This window comes from Pseudophryne corroboree, chromosome 2 (assembly GCF_028390025.1).
Source record: "Pseudophryne corroboree isolate aPseCor3 chromosome 2, aPseCor3.hap2, whole genome shotgun sequence".
Classification (NCBI taxonomy): domain Eukaryota; kingdom Metazoa; phylum Chordata; class Amphibia; order Anura; family Myobatrachidae; genus Pseudophryne; species Pseudophryne corroboree.
The window spans coordinates 761,470,513-761,483,072 of NC_086445.1; the positions used below are offsets into that span (position 1 = coordinate 761,470,513).

Below are 12,560 nucleotides of genomic sequence, written 5' to 3' on the forward strand. Positions count from 1 at the left end.
TCAGCACGAGGTGGAAGTGGATCTTGATCTTTCCCTAATTTTGGAACCTCAACATTTTTGTTCTCCATATTTTAATAGGCACAACTAAAAGGCACCTCAGGTAAACAATGGAGATGGATACTAGTATACAATTATGGACTGCCTGCCGAGTGCAGACACAGAGGTAGCCACAGCCGTGAACTACCGTACTGTACTGTGTCTGCTGCTAATATAGACTGGTTGATAAAGAGATGTCTATGTAACTATGTATGTATAAAGAAGAAAGAAAAAAAAACCACGGTTAGGTGGTATACAATTATGGACGGACTGCCTGCCGAGTGCAGACACAGAGGTAGCCACAGCCGTGAACTACCGTACTGTACTGTGTCTGCTGCTAATAATATAGACTGGTTGATAAAGAGATGTCGTAGTAGTATGTATGTATAAAGAAGAAAGAAAAAAAAACCACGGTTAGGTGGTATACAATTATGGACGGACTGCCTGCCGAGTGCAGACACAGAGGTAGCCACAGCCGTTAACTACCGTACTGTACTGTGTCTGCTGCTAATATAGACTGGTTGATAAAGAGATGTCTATGTAACTATGTATGTATAAAGAAGAAAGAAAAAAAACCCACGGTTAGGTGGTATACAATTATGGACGGACTGCCTGCCGAGTGCAGACACAGAGGTAGCCACAGCCGTGAACTACCGTACTGTACTGTGTCTGCTGCTAATATAGACTGGTTGATAAAGAGATTTCTATGTAACTATGTATGTATAAAGAAGAAAGAAAAAAAAACCACGGTTAGGTGGTATACAATTATGGACGGACTGCCTGCCGAGTGCAGACACAGAGGTAGCCACAGCCGTGAACTACCGTACTGTACTGTGTCTGCTGCTAATATAGACTGGTTGATAAAGAGATGTCTATGTAACTATGTATGTATAAAGAAGAAAGAAAAAAAAACCACGGTTAGGTGGTATACAATTATGGACGGACTGCCTGCCGAGTGCAGACACAGAGGTAGCCACAGCCGTGAACTACCGTACTGTGTCTGCTGCGACTGGATGATAAATGATATAAAAAATATATATATATCACTACTGCAGCCGGACAGGTATATATTATATATTATACAATGACGGACCTGCTGGACACTGTCTGTCAGCAGAATGAGTTTTATTTTTATAGAATAAAAAAAACAACAACACACAAGTGAAGTCACACGACGAGTGTTTAACTTTTTCAGGCAATCACAATATAAGTTTACTACTAACTATACTGGTGGTCAGTGTGGTCAGGTCACTGGTCAGTCACACTGGCAGTGGCACTCCTGCAGCAAAAGTGTGCACTGTTTAATTTTAATATAATATTATGTACTCCTGGCTCCTGCTATAACCTATAACTGGCACTGCAGTGCTCCCCAGTCTCCCCCACAATTATAAGCTGTGTGAGCTGAGCAGTCAGACAGATATATAATATATATAGATGATGCAGCACACTGGGCTGAGCCTGAGCAGTGCACACAGATATGGTATGTGACTGAGTCACTGTGTGTATCGCTTTTTTCAGGCAGAGAACGGATATATTAAATAAACTGCACTGTCTGGTGGTCACTCACTAGTAAACTCTCTGCACTCTCTACACTTCTACAGTACTCCTCCTAGTCCTAAGCTCCAGTAAATCTCTCTCTCTTATAATCTAAATGGAGAGGACGCCAGCCACGTCCTCTCCCTATCAATCTCAATGCACGTGTGAAAATGGCGGCGACGCGCGGCTCCTTATATAGAATCCGAGTCTCGCGATAGAATCCGAGCCTCGCGAGAATCCGACAGCGTCATGATGACGTTCGGGCGCGCTCGGATTAACCGAGCAAGGCGGGAAGATCCGAGTCGCTCGGATCCGTGTAAAAAAAGCTGAAGTTCGGGCGGGTTCGGATTCCGAGGAACCGAACCCGCTCATCTCTACTAATCACCTCAGTTTTACTCTATGTTATGTTACAGACTTTACTATTCTGATTAGCAGTTATAATAATTATTCTGATTTAGTACTTATAGTGTTCACCTGCATTTCCTCTTTTTTCTATGTACAGTAATATATAGTATGGGCCTGATTCTCAGTCAGATGCAGACATGCCTGCATCATTTACCACAGCTGCATTTACATTTTTATGGTATTGCTGCAGGCAATTTTTCATAGTGAGATGGCCACTTGCAACAGTGCAAATCTGTTTTGGTGCACCATGATAACTTCTACTAGACCTATGTCATGTGCAGTTTTTTATGTCTGTACATGGTGTTCTATGTGAGCAGTTCCACATTTCTGGACACAACTGTTGTCAGTGACATGCCCATGACACACCCTTTTAGCCACCCCATGTTACCTCCCAGGCAAATGCCGAGGTGTATGTGATGGTGCACCGATGGCAGAATATGTCAAACCACCAGCAGTTTTACTGCATGAAGGGCGCAGAAAGACGTCTCAGTGCTGACTAAAAATGAGCGGCCTGGATTCCAAGGAATGCTCCAAACACCGGGAATCTATCCCCATTATTGCTATATCGGATCCCACATCAAGGCCGAACACCATCTTCCTGGCATAAAATTCTCATGGGACTTGGATTCTATATAAGGTGCTATGGCCGGGACTCTGCGCCATTTCACACTAAGGCACGCTGAACTGTTGTCCACTGTACTGGCTGTGCTGTGTCCAGACTCTCAGGTGGCTGTGCTATATAAGTGACTGTGTATAGGGGGCACGCTGCACACTGATGTATGCAGCACTGTACTCTGCTGTATTGGCTGTTTTCTGTCCAGGCTTACAAGTGGCTGTGCTCTGTACAGTGACTGTATATAGGGGGTATATAGGGGGTACACTGCATGCTGCTGAATGCTGCGCTTTACTCTGCTGTATTGGCTGTGCTGTGTCCAGATTCACAGGTGGCTGCTCTCTATATGATGACTGTATAGGGGGCATGCTGCGCTGTACTCTGCTGTATTGGCTGTGCTGTGTCCAGAGACTCCAGATTTACAAATGGCTGTGCTCTGTATAGTGACTGTGTATAGGGGCATGCTGCTGTATGCTACACAGTACTCTGCTGTAAATTGTACTATTTGGTGCGCTTTACCCTAGTGTGCTTTATTCACGTGTATATATAAGCTCTGTGACTCCATGCAGTTTGAACCGAGCTGCAAGTTTAAAAACAGAAAAATAAAATATATTCTGTATATAGATCTATTGTTCCTACTGTTTGGTGCACTTTACCATAGTGCCCTTTGTTCAAAACCATGTGACTCCACACAGTTTGAACTGAGCTGCGAGTTCAAAAAAGAAAAAGGAAAAAATATTTACAGATCCATCGTTTGTATTTTTCTGTGCGCTGTACCCCAGTATACTGTGGCAATGTTTCATAGATGTGCTATAAACTGCTCTGTGTTTTTGCCGCTGCTCTGTTGCTTACTAAGCAGCCAGCTGTAGTTTTTGGCCAATATTAGTGATAACAATATTGTGAGCTGTGAGGTGGTCAAAATTAAGTGGAAATGATTGGAAATTAATGTTAATGAGTTAATAATACTCTTGGAACAAAAAAAAAAAGCCCAAACTATGTGAGTTTTAGCATTTTTTGTAATTTTTTGAAAAAAATATCTAAATCCAGGTCCAAAACCAGTCCCAGCAGTTTGGCCAATCCAAATCCAAAACCGGACGATGAATCAGAGGTAAATCCAAATCCAGAAAAAATTATTTGGTGCACATTTCTAATTCAGACACAGGTATCTGCGACTCCACCAACAGATGCAAGTGCAGACGCAGTAGTGTTCATCTCTGAATCAACTATATAGTGTTGCTTTATCCCTTTACAGTAATGAAGGTCGTCTACGTCAGATGTCTGAGCAGGATTTCAATGTTGTGGGTTTTTTAAATGTGCCTGACCCCTAGTGGTCAATATAAAAATTACTAAAAATCGTTCACGTAAGGAACGTATATTTGTAGGTATATTAATTAAGTGACACTACACCATTATAATAAAAGAGATATTTTATTTCATATATAAGCTAATTACTGTTGTTTAGGCCAAATGTTGCACCTAAATGCAGTTATACAGTAGTGATAATTTCCTACGTTCTCAGAATGTCTGAATCCCTAAATAAATAATAATAAATGTTAAAATTATTTTCATTACCATTTAAACCATTTACCAATAATGGTCAGAAATTGGGATAATTATACATTTAGGATGCTTAAATTCTTATTATGTTTCTGTATGCCTTATGTTTCTGCTCTTATTTGTGAATCCTGATCAATCTTTTAATTTTTTTAGTCTTGTTTTTTTGGGTTGTTTTTTAGCAGCATGTTTTTTGCAAGCAATCACTCACCAGCCATCTCTCATCTGGCTCTGTAACTGACGCTCTGGTTGAACTTCATGCCTACTCCATGCAAAAACTGTACTTTAACAAAAAATGATCCAACCATTTTTAAAAGACAAGTCTCAGCTTCAACATAAAGTGGGGACCTACTGTAGGGCCTGTTTGCTCTACTGTGCATGTGCAGTACGGATCTGCGACTTCAGACGCAGTAGACTGTCAGTGATTGACAGTCTTCTGCCGTTTGAAGGCGGGGAGGGGTGTCAAGGACCTCCATTTCCCAAAATGGAGGCATGTCACCTCTGTTGGGGGGGGGGGGGGGTGACAAGGTCAGGATCTCTGTTGGATGACAGAGATTTCCTGGCTTCTTGATCAGAGCTGCAGCTGCCGGCTTGGGCAGCCCATGGGTCACATCAAACTTTTTCTCTAATGGGCAAAACCATGTGCACTGCAGGTGAGGCAGATATACTGTAACGTGCAGAGAGAGTTAGATTTGGGTGTGTTATATTGTTTTTGTGCAGAGTTAATACTGGCTCCTTTATTTTTACACTGCCATTTAGATTTCAGGTTGACACCCCACCCAAATCTAACTCTCTCTTCACATGTTGTATCTGCCCCCCCCCTGCACTGCACATGGTTTTTCCCATTATAGAAAAAGTTTGCTGTTGCAATCTGGTACTAGTTTAAGATTTTAATTGTTATAAAGTTCATATAAACATTTTTTTTTTCTTTTTTTGCTGCAATTGTAAAGTGTAAACTTAAAACATTCAAACACCCATCTGCTTAATTGGCTATACTTAATTTATTTTCTGATGTGTTAATTTAAAACCATGTTTTAACAATGAAATGTTTAGCAATTATTTTGTGTAACTTTTTAAACTTACTACATCTTAAAAGTAGGGATGTGCGTCAGCCCAAATCTTGGGTTTTGGGTTCTTGTTTTGGCTCTGTATCTCCTTTGTATTTTGAATCTGTATTTGTTTTGCGAAAACCTCCCTTGCAAGTTTTGGATCTGTATTTGTTTGGAAACTGTATTTAGTTTTTTTATATATATATAAACAGCTAAAATCACAGAATTTGGGCCTGTTTTTGTTCCTACAGTGTTATTAACCTTAATAACCACTCATTTCCAGTCAATTTTAACCACCTCACAGCTCACAATATTGTTTTCATACAGTTTAGGCCAAAATGTTGCACTGAGGTAGATGGATGACTAAGCTAAGGGACAGCAGTGGATGACACAAACATGTGGCACTTAAACTTGCAACATGGCACCTCTAGAAAACAGAATGGCACTGCAGTGGCAGACAGGGTGGCAGTTTAATGAACTATACAAATGTTTGTCATGACAGTCAGCAAAGCTCCAAACAGCACATAATGAAAAAAAAAAGAGGATCAAGATGGAATTGTAATTGAGCCCTCCCACCCACTAGGAATAGTAATTGATCACTGCGGTTTAATTTCACCAACAGTGTCACACAATACGTGTATGAGTAGGAAGTAAAATATATTACTGTGGTACCACCTTCACCCACAGCGTCACACAGTATGTGTGTGCATCAGAAATAGTAATCGAACCTTCATAACAGTGTAGTACAATACGTGTATGAGTACGAAATAATAATATTCTGCGGTCAGACCGGTAGTGTCACAGTACTTATGAAATTAAAAAAAATTGCACAGTACACTTGGGTACGTACAGCACAAACAAACAAAAAATATATTTTTTTTTTATAATGATAATTTTAGGCTTTTTTTTAGCTGGATGGCACTGGATGGATGCACAGATCACCCCTTTTAGATATAGCAGACAGAGCACCCCACCTGGACTAATGCAGCAGAGCACCCCTTTCAGATACTGCAGACAGAGTACCTCAACTGGAATGATACAGCAGAGCACCCCTTTCAGATACAGCAGACAGAGCACCCCACCTGGACTGATACAGCAGAGCACCCCTTTAAGATAAAGCAAACAGAGCACCCTGCCTGGACTGATACAGCAGGGCACCCCACTCAGATGCAGCAGACAGAGCACCCCACCTGGACTGATACAGCAGAGCACCCCTTTAAGATAAAGCAAACAGAGCACCCCGCCTGGACTGATACAGCAGGGCACCCCTTTCAGATACAGCAGACAGAGCACCCCACCTGGACTGATACAGCAGAGCACCCCTTTAAGATAAAGAAGATAAAGCAAACAGAGCACCCCGCCTGGACTGATACAGCAGGGCACCCCTTTCAGACATAGCAGACAGATCACCCTTTCAGATACAGCAGAGCACCCCTTTCAGATACAGCAGACAGGGCAACCCTTTCAGATACAGCAGACAGAGCACCCCTTTCAGATACAGCAGACAGAGCACCCCTTTCAAACACAGCAGACAGATCACCCTTTCAGATACAGCAGAGCACCCCTTTCAGATACAGCAGACAGAGCACCCCTTTCAGATACAGCAGACAGAGCACCCCTTTCAGATACAGCAGACAGAGCACCCTTTCAGATACAGCAGACAGAGCACCCCTTTCAGATACAGCAGACAGAGCATCCCTTTCAGATACAGCAGAGCATCCCTTTCAGATACAGCAGACAGAGCACCCTTTCAGATACAGCAGACAGAGCATCCCTTTCAGATACAGCAGACAGAGCATCCCTTTCAGATACAGCAGACAAAGCACCCTTTCAGATACAGCAGACAGAGCATCCCATTCAGATACAGCAGACAGAGCACCCTTTCAGATACAGCAGACAGAGCATCCCATTCAGATACAGCAGACAGAGCACCCTTTCAGATACAGCAGACAGAGCAACCCTTTCAGATACAGCAAAGCATCCCTTTCAGATACAGCAGACAGAGCACCCTTTCAGATACAGCAGACAGAGCATCCTTTCAGATACAGCAGACAGAGCATCCCATTCAGATACAGCAGACAGAGCACCCTTTCAGATACAGCAGACAGAGCACCCCTTTCAGATACAGCAGACAGAGCATCCCTTTCAGATACAGCAGACAGAGCACCCCTTTCAGATAGAGCAGACAGAGCACCCTTTCAGATACAGCAGACAGAGCACCCCTTTCAGATACAGCAGACAGAGCAACCCTTTCAGATACAGCAAAGCATCCCTTTCAGATACAGCAGACAGAGCACCCTTTCAGATACAGCAGACAGAGCATCCTTTCAGATACAGCAGACGGAGCACCCCTTTCAGATACAGCAGACAGAGCATCCCTTTCAGATACAGCAGACAAAGCACCCTTTCAGATACAGCAGACAGAGCATCCCATTCAGATACAGCAGACAGAGCATCCCATTCAGATACAGCAGACAGAGCACCCTTTCAGATACAGCAGACAGAGCATCCCTTTCAGATAGAGCAGATAAAGCACCCTTTTTTTTTCCAGATACAGCAGACAAAGCACCCTGCCTGGACTGATACAGCAGATCACCCCTTTCAGAAACAGAAGACACAGCACCCATTCCAGATACAGCAGACAGAGCACCCTCCCCATGCCAGACAACACAGTACTGAGACGGACATGTCCATTCAGTAAACTATCCACAGCCGGTATGAAGATAGCGCCAATCACCGGGTACTTATATAGAATCCAAAACCCACGTGAATCTGACAGTGGTATGATGACATTGTGCCTCATTTTGGGATCTGAGTAAGGCAGGAAGTAACAGTATTATAGGGAGCAAAAAAAGAAAAAACTTTTTTGGGAGCACTCTTCAAAATAAATTATGACAAGTATAGGTGAAATGGCTATGTACTGGTGAAGAGCTTAAAACTTAACATTTATTCCATTGTAATAATTAAAACAAAGACATAATGTCCAAAATTATTCATTAAAAATCTTGATTAAACTGATAATTAATAAGGTTTCAAGATAACAATTGGTGAAAATCTATTTAGTGATGCTGTATCCAAATTGAGCTCTTAAATGTTTGTCTGTAATAGGGATAACTAACAAGTAAAGTATTCATCCAGTTGTTGATAAAAGTCCACAGTACCCGTTGTTCCTAGGTGGTCTCCCATCCAAGTACTAACCAGGTCTATCCTGCTTAGCTTCTGAGATTAAATAGGATCGGGCACATTCAGGATAGTATGACCGTGGGCAATTATACCAGGATGTTGAAACAAGGAAGAAGAACCCACTTCTGCTCTCTGTTCTAAGCCTGGGTCCAAGACTAAAAAGTACCAGTCCCAGTATTCAGTTTGGCCTCGTTTGTCACTAATACATCTGGATAGCCATATATGCATTATTAATTGGCTCATTATGACCTAGGAACACTGCTCATATTTCCTTATCCAGATGTATGCAGGATATTTAGGTGACACTGTGACCTACTGATAGTGATTATCCAGTAACACTGTGACTTAGTAATAGTGTTTATCTTTTTGGTTCTGATTGTCACATATATATCTGGAGGTCTATATAGCATAAATTGATACAATATGTTAGAAATTCTATTCATACTTCCTGGATTTACACTATTAATATCTGGATGCTTTTATCTTGTTAAATAATTGATTTATTTCATTATTTGACTGTATACTCTGATATTTTGCTTTTTTTTAATATGATCTTAACCGGTATTTGCAACGATTTGGCCACACTCATATTTGCATAATAACGCTGATATTATATATGATACTCCTATGTTTCTTTTCTCTTTTTTTGGAATCTGAATCCATGAGATATTCTCGTGGGTAATGTCTGATATATTTGGATTTTATATTTGTATGTATCTGATGAGAACCTTTGAGAACTTATGTAATTAATGTGGTAATCCCATTGTTCATATGAATATGTAATTTTTTTTATATCTGATAAAGTATCCATATCAGTGGAAATTGACTGGTATCTCACATGCTAGTTGGATACTATTTACATTTATGGGAAGGCTTATTTTTTCCATGTATCTTGGATATTTTTCATTGTGATAATCAGTCATTCAACATCTTTAATGTCATCAATTATTTGAGCTCTACCTTGTGATATTTTTGCATCTATAATTCTTTGAAAAATGAAAAACTTTCTGTAAATAGTTTTTTTCTGTATTTTGTTCATCTGGACAGAATTCAATAGTAGTCTATCACTCTCTCATCTGGTTGACTGCAGTATTGATCTGAGCATTGCTCTCCTCAGTGAACATTTTGCAGTTACAACAGACAGCATAAATGTCTTTTCTTCCTTCAGGCCTGGGAACATGATTTTACCAGAGCCCTTATCTTAACTATCTTTTCTTTTCCAACACTCTCTCATCTGGAACAGTCCTGGGACCGGTACTTTTTAGTCTTGGACCCAGGCTTAGTACAGACAGCAGAAGTGGGTACTGCTTCCTTGTTTCATCATCCTGGTATAGTTGCCCACAGTCATACTATCCTGAATACGCCCGATCCTATTTAATCTCGGAAGCAAAGCAGGATAGGCCTGGTTAGTACTTTTTAATTATTACAATGGAATAAAAGATAAGTTGTAAGCTATTCACCAGTACATAGCCATTTCACCTATATTTGTCATAATTTATTTTGAAGAGTGCTCCCAAAAAAGTTTTTTTTGTCTTTTTCTCTCCCTGTAATACTGTAGCTTGATCTACAAAATATATTTGGGAGCACCACCAATAAGTAACTCTTGTGAATTGTATGAATAATTAGCAGTGTATATATTGGTTTATTTATATAGTATAAGTATATATAACCAGTTGGTGCGTAACTGACAATTTTTTGTAAGACGGGAAGTCCACAGTCGGACTTGGATGCGGACTCGGATTGCAAAGTTCGTGTGGGTCCGGTTCTCGGAGAACTGGACCAGCTCATCTCTACTTAAAAACAGTAAACATTTGGATCTATAAGTAATAAATTATCTTTCAGGTTTAGTATAAAAATAATTTCACTATTATCCAATTGTGTGCAAACATGTAATTCACTGTTATACATAAAATGAAACCACAATTAACTTGTTCATGTACATTTACCTTCTGTTTTTTTATGTCAGTATATCATGTGTGACTCTTTTTTATGTAGTACATTGTAAATACTGTACATATCTCTTTGCATATATAACTCATGGAGAACAATAATATATACTGTTTGCAAACATATACTTGTCTCATAACTTATCCCAATGGCAAACATCAGCACATTACATGGTTTTAAATGGCTTTATTTTATTTATTTATTTATTTATTTTCAAAACAATGTACAATACATGGACTATCTGGGTGGGTTGTTGGGAAATCACAGTGTTGCTTACAAATCTAGAGAAAATGAAGTCAGCAGTCACAGCTGCTTCTGCTGCAGTGGAAACAATCTCAAGCAGACACTCCAATGTGACAACAGTCAGAAAACACCTGCCATGATTCAACAGAAGATGACCTAGCTGATAGACAAGTGCCACACATCACAACAAGAAATAATGCCATCCTGAATAATGACACACTGGCAAGATTCATGTATTCAAGGTCAGGAGTAAAGAGAAGAAGGACAAGATCTAGCAAAAGTTCAAAGTGATGCACATTCTTTACTGCAGACTAAGGTCATAGAAGGGGCAGACAAGCTTGCTGGTCCATCCTCACATGCTCTGGCCTGAGGTGGAAACAGGTAGGGAAGGGTGTGGAGATGGTTGGTCAGTGGTGAATTATCTATTTGTTTATATGTCAATAAGCACCCCCAGTCTTTGGTTTAGGAGAGAGGCCTCCTGTCTTCAGAATCCCTTTCCAGGAACTCCTGAAAATGATCCAGGCATCTGTTCATGCCTTCCCGTACCACCCTGAGATGTTTTCTTTCAGGTTGATAGAGAAGGGGGCCTGAGGGACTTGTTGGCATTCATCCCTCAGGCCCTCATGTTGAGTCAGGTGGAGAATTTAAATCCAAATAAATGCTAAACTGGACACATTCTATATGGAAACTGCAATACTTAATTGACTGGAAAATATTGTCCTAATATCAGTGCATGGACATGACTGTCTTCCTGGGTGGATGCCAGTCATGTGCAGGCTCTTATATTAATCAAGAACTTTAACCCGCAGTTTCCTTATTGTTCCCAATGTAGGTGTTCTGGGTACTACTGTCACAAATTGCTGGACTACAGCTGTTTTTTACCACATTTAAATGGTGTTTACTCACAGCCCCCTATTACCAGGTCCAGGCAGCTACTACAGTGTTACATGTGGTAGTGGCTCCACTATCTTAGATTTGTTGCTTCCGGTAGGCAGCCAATACTGGCTCAGAATATTGGATCACCTGAGCTACATTGGCCTGGTCTTCACCTCTCCCTCCATGGGTTGCTTCTGTGGGATCCCGGTGGTTCTACTTGATTCTTCATTCTTTCCTGCCATACTTGTTAGAAGTATTAAGTTGCTGCATTATACTGCCTCTGAAGTATTTCTTGAGTTTGCTCAATTAAAGTGCACTTGCAGAGTATTTGCAGTTTATTCCTTTACACTGTCCCTTCAGTGTCTCCACAGTTGTCTGTATTACACTGCCTCTGCGATATCACTGTAACTTGCTACATCATACTGTATATTATCCCACAACCTCTCTATAATTGCATATAGCCCCAGCAAGACTGTCACACACAGCTCAAGTGCTTCACCATCTTTTGCAGTACTCTCAGCTTAATGGTTACCTATATTTAGCTAATTTCATTTTCGCACTTGCCTCGCTTTGTGTTAATGGGGGTAGGGGGGCTGGACAGCACACTTGTTATTAGCCACGGCAGTAGCTCATTCCTGTTTTGCATTTTGATTATGTATTTTATGTTATACTTCTGTTTCTGTTCCCGTTGGCTTTTATGGGGTGTCCGGAGTCCACCCTTAAGGAGGGGGTACTGTTATGAACCACAAGCAGTGGTTCATTCCTGTTAGCTTTCTGTTCATGAATTTTATGTTATAGTTCTGTTTGCATGCCAGGTTTTCTCATGTACTTGTTTAGAGTTCTGTTGTTGGCCGCCGGTGGTGAGTCTGTGTAATTGCAGCCTGTTTCCTATGTGTTCAGCCTCACCTGCCAGTAATTAGGCCATTACCTTGTGCCTGGCTTCCAGCTATCCTGATTGGGGCATGCTTCCTTTATTACTCAGCTGGCCCTGCATCCTGAACTGGTGATAGAAGTTTGTTATGATACCTGTATGTTCCTGTGAGAACCTGTCAGCTTCCTGTGGAGTTTGTATCCTGCGTCTGGAGTGTTCCTATTCACAGCCAGTCTGTTCCTGTGTC

The 12,560-nt window shown here is 41.1% G+C and overlaps 1 pseudogene; it reads right to left on the reverse strand.

Annotated features, from left to right (window-relative positions):
• Positions 1 to 8,342: 8,342 nt before the first annotated feature.
• On the reverse strand, positions 8,343 to 8,460 carry LOC135051687 (5S ribosomal RNA; annotated as a pseudogene).
• Positions 8,461 to 12,560: the final 4,100 nt, after the last annotated feature.